Raw genomic sequence first — 12,531 nt, 5'->3', positions numbered from 1 at the left:
TTTTCTTTCTTTTCCTTTTATTTTTTTATTATTAACAGATGCTGACTTTTCATTTTGACAGCCAAAAATTGAGAAATGAAGAAGCAATCTTTTTTTAGAAATACAGGCAAAATGAAAGAAGGCTTTTATAGACCTTTATTTTCGCCTTTCATTTTTTTAAACATAGATATCTGTTGTGCAGTTCCTGTCTGTTTAACTTAACACTGTAAGTTTGTATCTTACATGCAATTTCTGGTCTGGTCACGGTCGCTCTTTACTGTACCGATACAGAAGCGAGCAGTCTGGGAGATGCTGTGTGGTGTGGGACTGCTGGCCTTTGCGGGTGCATACAGCGGCCTTGAGCAGTGCCCTTAAGGCAGTGGCTGGTGGTGCGTGGTGGGAGGATGAGACAACGAGCAGAAGTTGAAACATAAGATTCAGAGTCAATATAAAGCAAAACTTTTTTTTTTTGCGAAGCATTGGATTGGAACAAGTTGCCCAGAGACCCTGTGCAGTCTCTATCCTTGGAGGTTTTCAGTACAGGTTGGTTAAAATCCTGAGCTTCCTGGTCTGACCTCAGAGCTGCCCTTGCTTGGCACGAGGCTGAACTAAGGACCTCCTGGGGTTCCTTCCATCCTGAATTAGCCTTTAACCCTATGATCTAATTGCCATCTCAGATACGTTAAAATATAATTACACAAAGAGATAATAATTCAGAGATTGAGCTTGCTTTCTTGATACTTGAGGTTTGAATGTGGAAAATATGATACCGGTTTTGATGGTTTTTTTAAGAGGTTTAGGGGGCTCTGTGGAGCTGCAGACCTCAAAATCTGTAATGGGCAACTCAGCAGAAACCATAGAAAAGGGAAAAAAACGAAGCGGATATAATCAATCTTTGATGAGTCATTATAGCTTCTGTAACGGGTAGTCCTGCCTTAGAAACGTTTAAGAGTTCTTTGTAGGGGTCAGCCATGTCTGAATAAGGATGATCTAGTTGATAAAGGGTCTTTGTATTTTCAGAAGGGTCTCAACAAAATCTGTCACTAACTGTTTTTAAGCAAACTAAACTAACATGGGGTAAGAGGGAAATAGTAAGTAAAGGTAAGTAGTTATTTGAAAGATGGTAAGTGGAAGATGGAGCTCCCCAATGAACTTTCATGGGACATGAAGATACCTGGAGAAAGTGGGTGAGCTGTGGGGTGAGAAAGGCAGGTGATGGCAGGGTACTAAGGATGAGATCAGACTGAAGAATCACAAAAGGGCCTTGCAAAACCAAGTAACAGGGCAATAAAATGGCAGAGAAAATTCAGGGCAGGGAAATGCAAAGTTATATTCGTGGAAAAAGCAGCTCTGTTTCACTGGTTTGTGATGGACCATTACCAGTCCGGAGTGAGCTGTTGGGGTGTGCGTGCTGCTCCTCAGAGCTTAGGGACAGGTGAACGTTGGCAGGTGAAGAAAGGAGTAAAGAACAAAACAGAGCACGTTGTCTCAAGGGTGTGGTGGATCAAACAGTTTATTAGGGCTTAAAGGAGAATGGGAAAATTAAATGGGAGGGAGATGCAACAAGTAGAAGAAAGTCAAGGTCAGGGAATGTGAACCAAAAAAAGACACTTAGAGGATACTTGAATACCTGGTACTTGGTATTTGTAGCTGCCGTTGGAGACTGAATGAAACCAGCATGGCTTTTCTACTGAAGCCAAATGAAGGAAGGTGCAGTAAAACAACATCTGAAAACTTGATGGAAAAGCTCTTTTTGTTTCATTGGAAACAATGGTCATTGTTCTTTATATCCTTAAAAGCTTTGTATTTTACACTTGTTATTGTGGACTGACCCAGGGAACCTTTTTGGCATGCTTTGATTTGTTTATGAATGGCTGATTTATTCATTCTGTATTTTAAATTTTTTTCCCCAAAATATTCAATTTCCTTCTTTAATAAACAGTCATATAATGACTTTTAATTTTCATGGTTTAAGAAATAGCTGGGATTTTCTGGTTTCTTTGTGGTTTTTTTTTTTCTTAAGCATAGCCATGGGCATAATTGTTTGATCACCACTGAGAGTGTTCTATAGCATGTGTTCTCCTGGTCTTAGTACATCCTCTGGAAACTAATAAGCGTTTTCTAGCGATCTCATTTTTTTCGGTAGTTCTCACAATGTTTCCTTTAGATAGTTTATAAGAAGATAGGTATACCGTGGGGTTTTTTTAATTTATTTAAAAATATTTTTTAAAACCTATTTTAGTTCCTATGGAAACTTAGCAACATAAATCCAGACATTTGGGAGACAGTAAATAAATCAAATATTTTGTTTAAATTTGGGGTTGGGTTAAAAGGAAGATTTTAAGATATTTATATTTAAAGCTTAGATTGCAGATAATCTTTGATCATTAATAAATATTTGCTAGCACTTTCTAGGCTCTTCCTTAAACATTTCTATCACAGTCTTCAAAGTACATGCTGAAGACGAACTGTTTGCAGAAGTCTTGTACTGATTACATTATCTAGTAAGTGTCCACTTGTTTCTCTGATTGTACACTTATGGTTGCTTCAACCTCTACAATTACAGGATAGCTCCTCAACAAGTTTAAGATGTGTCTTCTTGGATATGAGGTGATAGTCATCCACATGCACTGCCCTGTGCCCTTCACAGTAGCCATTCTTGATGTATCTGGAAAACTCATTTGCCTAAAAAAATTACCTAATCAAATCTTCCATCAAATGAGCAATCTATTGTTGATATTATGAAGGCCTTTAATCTACAATAAATCTTTGTTAGAACTCATCAGAGCTTCCAGTTTGAGAGAAATGTGATTATAGCACTCTTAAAATGACATTACATCATCGGGGTGATTGGTTTATCATTTGGAGAAGCGACATCAATCATAACTAGCATAACCACATCGTAAATGAATTCAACCTTTCTACTGCAGAACAATGACACAATAATTGCTCAAAATCAGACTTAAAATGAAATCAGAAAATGCACTTTCTTTAAATATGATGTTAACCTAATGGAATATATTATTAAAAATCATGTTTGAGGAAATTCTATGTAATTAAAAATATGTGAAAATGTATTCCTTTTTTCTCTCATTAGAACCTGATTTCAGTTGCAGAATCATTTTCTATGCAACAGATATTATGCTGTTTTTAATTGAACTCCCATCACTTACATTCCTCTGCTTGTATTTCTTAATATAATATGCAGTACAATTATAAGCGATGAAGGACAAGAGGTTTTTGAAGTCTGGTGCACCTGCTGATAGTATTTTGAAACCCACAAATATTATAGAAGGAAATGAGACCTTTTATCCATGAAAAGTTAGTGGGTTTTTTTTCCCCTTTTAAAAGAAGGTCGGTTCCTGTCACACCATTTTCTAGGATGGTTTCTTACAGATAAGAGTAGGAATAGGTTTATTTCTTCTTCCTGTATATATTGTATGTATCTTCTTTCTGGTAATATAAGGTGACTCATCTTTTTGGAATGCCATTTTAATGGCTTCAATCATAATATAACATAACAGGCTGTTTTTCAATCTTACATAGGAAAAAAGATAAGGGTTTTGTTGTCAGCAGCTTTGCCTTTACTTTTTTTTATATAAGATTTATTCTTATTAAACCAAGTTTTGAAGTTTTGGAATCCCAACAGTAAAAGCATTTGGGTTCGTGTTTATTTGATTTTCAACCTGAGTAAAACACCTTAGATATACCTTCTTGCACAATAGTTTTTGATATAATGGATCCGTAATTGGATACATTCCTCATCTTCAACTATTCTAGCAATTAGAAAGTAGATGCAGAATTATTTTCACAGTATTTTGATTTTGGGAAAATTCTAGACTGTGCATTAGATATTGCCACAATTCCCAAGAAGTTACTGAAGTTTAGCTGGAAGGGAGATCATGTGCGGTTTTTCAGTGCGTTGTGGTTTAACCCCAGCTGGCAGCCAGGACCACGTAGCCACTCACTTGATTCTGCCCCCCTTCCCCAGAAGGTGGGGAAGAAAAGGTAGAAAAGGAGGAAAAAGGGAAGAAAACCCCCATCTTTTGGGTTGAGATACAGACAGTCTAATAGAACAATGACATGATAATAATAATAATAATAATAATAATAATAATAATGGTTAAAGAATATACAAAATAAAGTAATACAGCATAAGTTGCTCTCACCAGCTGGTGAATTGGTTGCCTAGCCCGTCCCAAGCAGTGACTGCGGATTCCTGCCCCCAGCCAACCCCCATTTATATACTGTGACATCTGTGGTATAGACTATTCCCTTGGCCAGCTTGTTCTGTCTGTGCTCCCTCTCAGCTTCTATGGGAAGCTGAAAAAAGTCCTTGACTAATATAAACATCACCTGGCAAGAGCTAAAACAATATGCATTGACACTGCTTTCATACCAAATCTGAAACACCGCAGCCACTAGAAAGAAAATTAACTCTATCCCAGCTGAGACCAGGACTCAATGTTAACATGTCTTTCTGGCTCAGAGACAGTAACACAGAGCAGTTGGCTCAGCAAGCAATATTTGCCCACAGAATAGGTTGGATGCTGCTTAGAAGACTGAGTTTGCTTTGATTTTTTTCACAAGCAGTTATTGGCAGCGAGGAGAGAGGAATGAAGAAATAGGTTGGTTTGAGTAAAACAATTGTTTAGTGTTGCCTGTGAGTTAGAGTTGAAATAAAGAATAAGACTCTTTATGCTTGTGACTGTAGTTGTTATTTTACTATGTATAATATCAATATTCATTATATTCAGCATAAATATCTGAAAGGACCTCCTGCATTCAACAGATATTACCTGTCTATAGGATTTCATAATTATTAATGTTTAATTACCACTATCTCCTTGCAGTTTAATCTAGAATGTAAAAATCTTTTTCTTTTCTGAAGGAAGCCAGAATTTCCATTAATGCACTGTAGCTGGAGGTCTTATTTGAGATCCTCTGCTGGGAGTGCTTGGAAGTGTGTTTTATAACCCTCTACAATCTGGTATCAAATAAACAGATATTTCCAGTTTCTAGTGTATAATGCAAACCCATAGAGAAGATAGCGATCTCTAAGAAATAAATGAGTCCTACAGAAAAATAATTACATAACCTTCAGATGATTAAGTATCACCCCCTACTGAATGAAGAAAGTAGTGTCTGTATCTGCCAACTTACATGATAGGAAATAAAGCAGCATCAACAAAAATCTAGAATCCATAGCTCTTTTTTTTTTTTTTTCCCTCATAAAGGATTGACTTTGGCTTACTGAAGAGACTAAATAAAAGAGTTCGGATATGTCAGTGGGTAGCACCTTCATCTTATTGCCAGAAAGACATGGGTTTAAACTGTAGATAAGAAACCTAGGCATGCATAGGTGTCCCAGCATGATACCCAGTTGCTGGGTTGCTAGAGGAACTGTTAAGGTTCTAGTGCTGGTTTTTCTAACTTATGCTTGTGTCTGCCTCCGAAAGGCAGCCCTGCGTTACATCTGTATACACAATTATGTTGAGAAACAGTGCTTCTTATTCAATATATTCACAGGGAAATACTATAAGCCATTTTTTTTCCTGATGACATTTTACAACAGTGCAAAAGAAGAGTTGCAGATTGATCATTTTAATTTCTATTTCCAAATTTAGAGGAAAAGTATGTATGTTTGTTTCTGGATCCACTGTTGTTATTGAGAATTTCAGGGCTATAGGCTTTTTTTCTACCTTGGCACCTATGGCTGTTACGCACTGCCCCAGACATATAAGAAAGCAATGCTAATTTGAAGAATCCTTTCCTTAATGCTTAATGTAGCTGAAGAGCGTAGAACACACTGTATTTCTCAAAGACTTCTCTTCAGCAGGTGACAATGTCCAATCAAGATTCCTCTATTACGGAAGGTAAGACTGAATAGAAACAAAAACCTCTTGGTTTCTAGTGTGTATGCTATGAAGTGTGGCTCCTAGCTTCGGGGTTTTAAGCCATAATCTCTTTCTATGCATATTGTTTTAAACAGTGTATGAATTTAGTAGCAAGGTCTTTAAATAGATACTTCCCCCCCGCCCCCCCCCCCCCCCCCCCCCAATCTTGTTTTTAATACTTAAATGCTCGAAATTCTTAATGGCCAGTCACATTCTAATTCTGTTGCATCTGTTGAGCGTGAGGGCTAATTTTAGAGCTTTGGACTGGAATTAGAAATGGAGGGAACAGCATGAACTGTGTTTTCCCATTGAAACTGAAGGGTGTACTTTTTCTTAAGTATTATCTCTATGTTGCTGCAACTATTACTGATATTATTGCTGCTGCTAATCCGTGTAGCATATGTTGACAATGCCAGCAGATGTCTGAATTTCAGCCAGAAGACGTGATTTTAGATATTAAGATATTGCAGAAACATTGTATTTATTAATTTATGAATTCATAATCGTAACAGAAGGTTCTATGGTAATAAAAATGATAATGCATTACAAAAAACCGTAGAAATGAGAACACATTCTAATTCTGTTGCTTCTGTATTTTTCTTAAGCTCACCATGGTTTTGAGAGCTGCAGAGATTTTTCTTAGCTGCTTTTACATCATTTTAGTTTTGAGGCTTGTAAACACGTTGAACTGGCAGTCTCTGTAGTAATAAAAGCAGCCCAGGAAAGCAGCTGTGCTACCAACTTCCCAAGGTTCCATTTCTCCAGCATGTTACTCTGCTCTTTCCTGGTATCTACCACAGTGGCTGGGAAACAACTTAGTTACTATGCCCAGTCAGGCCCTGGTTTTTTTCATTACCAATCCTTATTTTGTCTCTTAGCAGCTGGTTTGAGATCACCAATAAATGTCATGCATTTGAAATGTAAAGGCTAGTTATTATTGCTGTATGCCGTTGTGCCAAGAAAATGGGTGCCTAGACCTGGTACATTGCTTGAAAACTGAAAGACATTGGGGATATTACAATTATAAGCAGAATAACTCTTTTTCACATTGTGGTTTTGTGTTTTTTTTTTTTTTTTTTTTTCTTTCGTATGCTGAGTCCAGATGCTGTTTCTGTGGTTTTCCTTTGTGTGTAGAAAAGTCTAAAATTTTCTTTGCTAATGCTCTCTGCTGTAAGTTGTGCTCTATGGAAAGAATTTCTCAGGCTCTCTGAGGATTTTGTCTCCTGATACAGTGTTTTGAATATTCTGGGATACACCTCCTTTTTCGTCAGCAGTGGCATAGTCCTGACAATTTCTGTAGTGGATGCTGCAGCTGTTTACATGGAAATGTAACATTTAGAAAACATTTCATGCTTTTAACTGTCACCAACACAATTTGGTAGCTGATTCAAAGCAAAGAGTCAAGCATATGTAAGCCACATGCACTGCACAGATTATAAAATCGAGAACCTAAAATTTATCATACAATTTTTTCAGAATTCTTTGCAATATTTGTGCACAGGAAGTTCCCATGGTTTGGTTTCTGTTTGGTTGGTTGGTTTTGTAATAATAAAAATTCTTATAGCTTAATTCTTTCTCCCTATAAATCCAAGTAAGTGCTGTTACAACCGCTTGAAGGCAAGAAGACACTTTTCATCTGATTCAGTATCTTCTCCTATGGATTTCCTGATTTTGATAAGACAAAGCTATCTGCTTCTGTTTTATTTAAATGATAAATTATTCACTTATCTAGTGCTTACTTATTATTCCTGGTTATAGAAATACTTCAAAAGATTTACAGTTATATAATACTTATTTCTAATATGCTTATAAATATTAGCATCTTATCAGGCAAATCTCTAGATAAGTCATCTATTGATCACATTAACTTCTCTAGAAACTGAGTTTATCTTCATATAAAGCATGATTCAATCAATAAAAATTAGAAGAGCTCATTTAGAAGATGTTCAGTCTTATTCGAAAAACTACAAGAGATGAAGAACTCACCACATCACTTGGAGAAACTGCTCAGTGGTTATTAATTATTCTCACTTAATTATTTTTTTTCCCCATTCATGCCTGATTCTTTGCCTGACAGTTCTCCCATGCGCGTCTTTTATATCCCTTCAGCATAAACAGAAAGAAATCTGAACTCCATCATTATATTCTGAATATTTTTCCCTTTTTGTTTACCTCTAACAGCCCAGTTGCCCTCTGGGCGTCTGTACACTGAAAGGGTTTTCACACAGAGCTTTATTGACAAAAACTTCCATTGAAAATACAGCTCACCCAAGCAAAACATGCTCTCCTCTTGCTTCCTGATCCAATTCCTCAAATGGATTAAGCCATATTGTAAAGAGGACTCCTTTGCTTGCATCACTGCATTTTCTGCTGGCTTTTGCTGATGGATGCTTTTGTAGACCAGGATTTTGTCTTTCTTACCACATCAACTTTAGCAGCAGCCTTGTGCAGTCACTCTTACAGTGAGAATGTAATAAAAGTATGTGGTTCCTCCAGTAAAAAGCTGCTTTATTTTGGTGCAGATTTAGAAATGTCTCCTGTAGAGAGAGCATGAGGGAGGTGCACACCATAGGTTTATGTTGGGAGGGGAGGTAGATGTTCAGAGCCTTTGATGGTGGGATGCTTTCAGAACTGAGCATGGCGTTCCAGCCTGGAGATGGTCTGTGGGGATGCGCTTTACGTGCATCCTGTCTGTCCTGATAACTGGCTTACACCACTCTCCAGAGTCAGGAGCTGAAAGGGTCTGAGTGAAAGTCTTGAACTGACCAGTTCGTTTGTTACTTGTAATTCCTATGTTGTTGTTTGTAGTAATTACATACTAAAACTGCAGATGAGGCGTTATTTTTATCACATAAGCTAAACAACCAAATAATACTGCCTTCTTTATTACGTTGCAAATATATGTAATTTCTTACACAGAAAAGCTGAGGACTTTGAATGTTTGTAAAACTTATTTGCTGGACTGAGGAAATGTTTACTTTTTCAGATGTCTTGACATCAAGGCATAGAGGGAATCCTGTTCCATTTTGTCAGCTCCTCAAATGTTTCCACAGCTCAATCTGTGGCATTCACACGTGAATGAAATTGCATCTTTCGCTCTGTTCCATTTTTTTGGATTCTGTGTTTTCTGCCCATCTGTAGTGATGCTGCGCTTGCTCCCAGTTCCCTAGGTTGCTTTTATGGCAGTGACCTTTTCCATCTAGGCAGGGTGCTATTTGTCATTCAGCTCTCCTTCAGCCCCTGCCTCACCCCACCAAGGTATTGCCTTACATGTTGCTCCTTTACAATAGTTCCTCTCTATTTAATGCATTTGTGTTGGATATCATAGGGCTGTAACAGTGTGATTTTCAGTAATTGAGCTTTTCATTCCTTTTATTCAGGTCAGGTCTAATGATTTGTGAAATAAATAAATGCGTACATACAAGCAGAAGCATAACGGCATCTTTATGGTTATAGTGATAGCTGGTACTTATCTTGCATATCTGGGATCTGAAAAAAAATAGTAAAGCAAATGGAAAGAGAATTGGCAACTTGCTGTAGAAGGTGTATTGTTTTGAGAAGGCTCCTTGTCCTTGATGCTCTGTTAATTCAGGAGAAATAATGAGAACACTGTAGAAAATGACCGTGACCTTTTATAAATGTTAAAAAGCAATGTGTGGGTATAGAAGCCTATATATACCAAACCCCTAAAAGCCAGGGAGTCTTTCTCTGCTGCTAAATCTTTCAAAATCTACTGAAGAGGGCCTGGCTTATTCTGAACTATCATGCCCCAAAACTTCCATTTGTTACCACAAGAGGAAAGTTCAGTATTGTCTCAGCACTCTGTAAGAAGAAGATTTATGACCCGGTTATTTGGAAACATCCTTCTTGGTCTTGAATCTCTAAGCCTAGGGGACAGTTATTAGTAATCATAAAATGGGAAGTCCCAGCTGCTAATTCACATGGTTTGGGGAGAACTGAGAAATCTGGACTTTAATATTGCACAGTGGATTAATGAAATCTGTAATGTATGGACCGTGGAAATTATTTTGGTTTTTACAAATCACTTTTTGCATACCAAACACCAAGCTCACTTCTCAGTTAATACACACTGTAATGAAGTGTGAAATGTTCTGCCTAACAAAACATAGTGTTTGAGCATGCTTGTTAATATTTGTTCCCACAAACAGGTGGATAATTGTTTCACTTGACACAAGTCTGTCAATTATAGGGACTACCAAATGTAAAAGGTGTAAAATCTTTCTAAGTTTGTGAGCTCCAGGTTTCTGAAAACACAATTTTACAAAATCAAGAGAAAAGGGAGTTGGGGAGCTAGAGCTCAAGTGGTAAATGATGGCTTTCAATTATTCTATCAAGTGGTGAGAATGAGAACTGGGACTGGGATGGTTTGGGAGTGCATATAAATCCTTAGTGACCCTGCAATGCAGGTTTTATCAACTCCTGGCACCTTCATTTCCAGTGTAGCTGAAAACTTGCTACAAAAGCAAAAGGGAGTAATGTGGAGGCAAAACAAACAAACAAAGGCAACTGGTAAGGCTTATTTGGAATGAAAGCAGAAGTTTGGATTTTTTCAATTTGCAAATTTGGTTAGAAGGAACAATATGAATTCCTTCAATCTAAACCAAAATGTGGGTTTGCTTTTTTCCATTGTAAGTTTCATCCTTTTTGTTCAACTTTCTTTCAGTGGGGGTTAAAATAAAAACAACAGAAGCAAATCCTTAAAATGAAAGGTGAAAATATTTGCTTCCCAATGAAATGGTTCAGCATTTCAAAAATGAAATAATTCTTGTTTTAATTAGATGTTTCTGCAATTTTCAAATCTTTTCTTCCTTCCTCCCCTATCTTTTCCAGTTCAAAATGTAGCAAAATTTAATTAGATATTCATGAATAGTTTGTCTCCTTGTGGTCTGAAGCAGACACTGAGCAGGAACCAGTTAAAAATAGCTATTTATTATAAAATTTATGAATTTAGTAGACATGGTAAGGCTAGTCAATTATACTTGTGAGTGCTTTATGCAGCTGGAGAAGACGGCACAGGGAAAACCAGCCTGCCTTGTAGAAAAGGAGGAATTTCCAAGACTTTGAGTTTCCGATTTCAGACTGTGACATGAAAGCCTGATGAGATTATGGAGACCGATGTGTATGAACAGACGGAGAATTGGTGGTTCTGGTAATGCAGCAAGTCCTGGTGAGGGACTGCACTTACAAAACTCATCTGAGGAAGAGACTCAAGAGACTGGCTAGAAACCAAACTTTTAAAAGCATGCTGTCAGCAACTAAAGCCCAATCCATCTACACAGGTAGCTCATCCGTTTCTTCCAAACCATTTACAGAAAAAAAAAGTTATATAATACAAGTCACTAGAAATCATCATTCAGAAGTATATAGATGCCCACAAAACTTATTTCTTCACTTGTGTTTCCAACCACACACCATTTCTTCTAAATATCTTGCTTTTTCTTTCTTTTCTTTTTTATTGTTGACAGCTGGAAAGATTCCACAGTCTTCATTCTTCAATTCCTCTGAGATCATGCCAGAAACGCAAATGCATTAGAGAGTCTTGTTTCATTTTCTTTTTTTGGAACAATTTCCATTAATATCCTGCTGTCAGAAAGCAACTGGTACTGTTTCACAGCTCTTTATCGTGGCAGGCTTATTCTGGGGAGCTACAGCGATTGCTCATTGAGACCCAGAACCCCAACAGTGCAGCTGACTCTTCTGGGGAACGCGGAAGTTAAACTGTTCAGTCAAGCTTAGTTCAGATGATAGCACCTTCTTAATATTTAACATTTACATTTCTTTCAGGAAATCAGTACTGGTGGGTCCTGCTGGACCAGTTTCTTCATAGGGTAGTATAGGTTGGTTTGTATAATGGTATTTTCTTTATATGACAGGCAGATTCAATTCAAATTTACAAATTCCTAAGGGGTCTGCAGGCCCGAATTCAGTTTCTGGATTGCTGGTTTGATGTTGGTTCTCTCTCTGGTTGGGTTTGGTTTGGTTGGATGGGGAGGATGGATGTGGTTTTGGTTTGGGTTTTCGTTGGTTTTTGGTTTTTTTTTAGCTATCTTTCTGGGAATCTTAATTTTGAACTGTTTTTTAATAACTAATCTATTAGGTTCATTTGACAAAGAAATACATTGCAGTTGGTTCTTTTCAGGAATTAATGCTCTAGCACACTGACTTATATTAAAAATATTAAAAGGATCTACAAAAATATCACCATTAGGTTTCAGTGTGTGCAAAAATTTAATTATTTCTAGTTCTCAAAAAAATCCTCTCAGGTAATTTTATGAGAAAGCATCTAAAAAGTTTGAGAAAAACTGTGGTGAAATAATATCATTTAAGATTTTGATTTAAGCATAGTGTTACCAAAGAATGGAAAAATATAAATAAAATAGAAAAGAAAGCATTCCCCTCTATAGTTTTTCTACATTCCCCCTGTGTTGCCCAACACCAAAACCCTCTGTGTCTCCCCCCCCATTAGTCTTCAATCTGAGCAACTCTTAGACTCCTGTTCCTTTTTTCAGATAAAAGTTTGTATTGTCTCACTGCAAAGCAAAGACAGAGCAAATGTCATAGATGGGAAGCGGGTAGTGCTTCCCAAAGCGAGCCAACCATGAGAGCAGAATTCTCAGCTCGCCTGGCCACTCTG

At 37.2% G+C, this 12,531-nt stretch overlaps 1 protein-coding gene across 3 annotated transcripts in view; it reads left to right on the top strand.

Moving 5' to 3' along the window:
* Positions 1-12,531, top strand: part of TENM2 (teneurin transmembrane protein 2) — a 520,319-nt gene that overhangs the window by 289,151 nt on the left and 218,637 nt on the right. The gene's annotated exons all lie outside the window — the stretch shown is intronic.

Source organism: Numenius arquata, chromosome 11, assembly GCF_964106895.1.
Source record: "Numenius arquata chromosome 11, bNumArq3.hap1.1, whole genome shotgun sequence".
In the NCBI taxonomy this organism is placed as follows: domain Eukaryota; kingdom Metazoa; phylum Chordata; class Aves; order Charadriiformes; family Scolopacidae; genus Numenius; species Numenius arquata.
The sequence above is the reverse complement of the archived record's forward strand: the minus strand, read 5'-3'. Positions and strand labels throughout refer to the sequence as shown.